Below are 4,229 nucleotides of genomic sequence, written 5' to 3'. Positions count from 1 at the left end.
GGGGTATGGGAGGGGCGTATTTTTTGTACTGATCCTTTGGGTTCTATTTCCTGATGCCCAGAGCTGTATTAATGGCTTACACGGCAAAGTTATCCTAAGGAATTTACCCAGTGTCACAGTCCCTTTGAAGAGACACCAGTGGTCATTTTTCCCCCTCATGTTCTGTTGCAACTATTCAAGAAGTGTTGCAGTAGCATCTCATTTGTATGGATAGAATTCTGTTACACAGATGAAGTGATAATCCCCCATTACTAGAAGCTAATTAATTTATTTCTTGAGTTTTCTTTGAGGTACCAACTGGAAATAAATAAAAGGACTGAGACTGATAGAAGGGGAAGACAGATTGTTAGGTTCTATCAGATCTTTCTCTCTGAGTCTGCTTTGAAGGAGATTGCGTGCTCTTTGCTGACTGCCTTATGTCCATGTCATGTTTAAAATGCCAAGGTAACATTTGAGGAACAGTTGATGTTGTTTGGAAAGTCTTTGTCATGTAAGAGAGGAGGAGGCAAGGAATCAGGGAGGAATATAGGTATGCTGGTAATGTCACAAGTAGATATTTACTGCTATTTCCTCCAGTAGTTTTGTTTAGCACAAGTGAACATGTGAACATCCGTGAATGTGACTATGAAGATGTGCCCATATCTGCATATACTATATGTTAACTGTTCCATACTCGTAGCACACAGCTGGCAGAGGTGCAGGACTGGTTTTACCATGGGCAGACACATCTTTTTGGAATTCAGTGATACATGTGCCAGTGTCCCATAGGTCGGCCAGAAACAATCACAGCTTCAGAGCATCTTCCCAGGAGGAGTAAGGGCAGCAAACCCATTTTTACAGAGGTGCTCCAGCAGCAATATGCAGATCAATTCTTTGCAATCTAGGGAAAGAAACAAGAACTCCCAAGCTCTATATTTATTGCTATCTACTCAGAGGAACTTTAGGGGAAAAAAAAAGTCTAATTTTTTCTCCTTTGCCTTGAATGGAGACTGCAGAGCACATCCTGTGAAGGATGAAAGAAGAAAGCTTGTTTCTTCCTAAATCCTGCACCTTCTCCGTTGAAAGAGCCACAGTGTTAAGCAATGGGAGATCTGATGTGAATACACTTGGCTTGATTCATGCAAATTACTTCCACCACTATTAATGAGCAAAGACAGTGTGTGTGTGCAGAACAGTGCAGAGGGAGGCATCCCCAGGCTTGGTGCAGGTGCACATCCTCTGCAGTGGGTGGGTTAAGCATCCTGCACGGTTGTGTGCTGGGGGAGGCAGGCTGTGCTGGCATGGAAATGTCAGCCTGCAAGCATGCGTTAACCTACTTCCACCAGAGAGGCTGGGAATAGCCCGGGTGCACACTCCCTGATCTCTCCTTCCATTTGTAAGCCGTGGTTGAAGAGGAGATTTATTTTCTGTGAGTTTGAAAGTGCGACTGAATACTCGTCGGGAGGGTTGTTTTGTGTTTTGAGGCTGTGGCTCCCCTGCTGTATTTCGTGTTTGCAGTTTATGATACACTGAATCCTTTGGTGCCTGGTTCTCAACTCTGCAACAGAAATGTCACGAAATCCACTGCAGTATGTGCTGTCTTGATTTTTCCAACCACTTGCTAATGCTTTCAATAAGGTTTAAATCACAGCTCTCCTGGAGAATGCTTATTATGGAGCTCTGTCATCTGTGGCTGTGGGTTTTATTCCCTCACTCTAAGTGCCCTAATGTCGCCCTTTGGGTCCCACCAAAGCCTGCACACTCAGCAGCATTAGCAAGGCAAGGTAATTTGGTTAATGCGTGTTCCCCTGTCCATCTCCTCCAGATCCCTCATGAGCATATTGTATCACAGTTCATTGCCTTTTTCCAGGCCAGCATGTCCTTTCAGTTGCTTATCATCTCTGTGGGCTTAAAGAGAAATAAGAAGCGTGTGGTAGTTTTGCATATTCAGTAGGTACTCCTCTGTTTCATTGGCTACCAAATACCTTTACAAAGTGAGCATTCTGATAATGCAGTGGAAGACATAGCGAAGACTTAGCATTATTCCGTTATATGAATGTGCGGCACCAACCTTCTTTTCCACATAGCAACAGAAAGTCCATCAGATATTAGTGTTGTAACAGAAGAGAACTGAAAGGCTCCAGATCCCTCCAGAAAATAGCCTTATAATCCTGATGTAGGTTCTCCCTGCTGCAGTCTCGCCATAGAATCATTTGAGTTGGAAGGGACCCTTAAAGGTCATCTGATCCAGCCCCCCTGCAATGAACAGGGACACCTACAGCTCAGCCAGATCGCTCAGAGCCCTGCCCAGCCTGACCTTGGATGTCTCCAAGAACAAGCATGCTATGCCTTCTGCCTTGTCTGGTGTTCCAGAGGTTATTTTTATGTATTTCTCTCTAGAACAGACTTGGTTAAGATCCAGAGGTTTTATTTTAAAAGAGAAATTTGGAAATCTACCTGGTAAAGAGAACAGAGGAATACTGTGAGCTCCTGTATTTTTGCTGGGAGTTTCTCCTCCTGCAGCAGTATGTCATTGGAATAATGAGGCAGCGTGTTGCTTAACTGTGCGGTGGCCAGATCAGCAGGGATTTCAAGAGATAAGTAATTCTATTTGATTTTGTACCCAGGAATGATAATTTACATTCTTTTCCACTTTAGAGAGAGAAAGGGAGTCTGAGCTATAATTAGGGGTTTTTTCCTGTCTGCTTTGGTCCTCTGTTCCTGTTATTGTCGGGAAACAGTGGCAGCAGCAGCCTTAAAAGCAGGGAGTCATGACAACTGACTCTTCCTGGAGCAATTTGGGTTGTTAGAAGGAAAAAAGAACTATCCCTAAAACACAAGTGCCTGAAAAAAGCAATTATATCAGAAAACTGAGGCAGAAAAATGACAGCAAATGGCTGGGAACCACCCACGAGTTGGGAGCTTATCTTTGTGCTCCGCTTCTGGGCTTGGTCTTCCAGTGGTAAAGAAAAAAAAGTGAGTTGGAATCATTTATGTCATCTGAGGGTCTGGCTTCGTGTCTTTGGATAAATAAATGCCCACACAAATAGCTAATTAACTGCAGGAGGAGTGTCTTGCATAAGAACACTTTAATGACTTTGGAGCAAATGCTGCACTGAATTTCACAGGGCAAGATCTCAATCAATTAACAGTTTTGAAGATGCTGTCCTGAAGCAATGTGTCCATGCAGCATTGTACAGGAGTGCTCAGTGCCTGCTTTTATTGCAGGTTTGATTGGATGAATTTTAGCTTCCAATTTACAAAGTTACCTCTGGCACTGAAACATTTGGCCCAAATGTTAGGTTGCAAACAAAGGAAGAGACACTTAGAGGCAAGCAAGACTTCTGAATTGCTGTGATTTGGTTTCTGCTTAGCATAGCAGGGAATGTTTTATTAATCTCCATCCTTGCTCATATCTTTCACACCAAGAACTAAACTTTGTAGTTATCCCCAGCCCTTTACAGGGGAAATTGTTATTCCTTGCACACGTTGACTAGGTGAATCCTTTTTTCAAATCCCACAAGATATGACAGCCACATGGTTTTGCCAGCTCACAGGTGTTGAGAAAAGAGAGCCCAAACCCATTTGTGGTTTTCAGGTAACTTCCTTTCCAGTTAGATTCTACGTCTTCCATGTCAGCATAGGGTAAGCACCTTTGACTTGCAGGTGATTACCAAAACCTTAAATATGAGCAGCCAGGGCTCCACACTTGTGTTCACCTCCTAACCAGCGGGTGATCCAACATCTGTTATCATACCTGCACTCAGCAGGGGGGTTGAAACTCGATGATCTTTGAGGTCCTTTTCAACCCAGGCCATTCTATGATTCTACGATATGATTCTATGATCTGTGAACTAAAGTTACTGAGTCTTCTGTTCTTCCTCTGTGGTCCTCATTCTTTCAGAATAGCACTATCTGTCTGTTCAGTATGAAGGGTGTCATGTGGGAGATCCCATGTGGAAAAAAACCTTTGTGGTTTCCATAAGCATCCAGTTTATATTCTACTGAAAGCAACCAGAAAAAAATACTTTGAGAATGACTTTATTTTCAAGTAACTCCGGATGTAAAATGCTCCATGGCTGTATGTCAGGATTGGAAAAAAATGAATAGAGCACAATGAATTAATTTTTCTAATGAGCTTTGCAGCCACATTATGCACTTGGGCATCTTCAAACAATTAAACCACAGGGCTATGCAAGGGGATCCCAAGTGCCACCCTTTGTCACAGCGCTTCAGGACCCTCCAAAGAG

Source organism: Numida meleagris, chromosome 12 (assembly GCF_002078875.1).
Source record: "Numida meleagris isolate 19003 breed g44 Domestic line chromosome 12, NumMel1.0, whole genome shotgun sequence".
In the NCBI taxonomy this organism is placed as follows: Eukaryota; Metazoa; Chordata; class Aves; order Galliformes; family Numididae; genus Numida; species Numida meleagris.
This window is presented reverse-complemented; position numbering follows the sequence as displayed.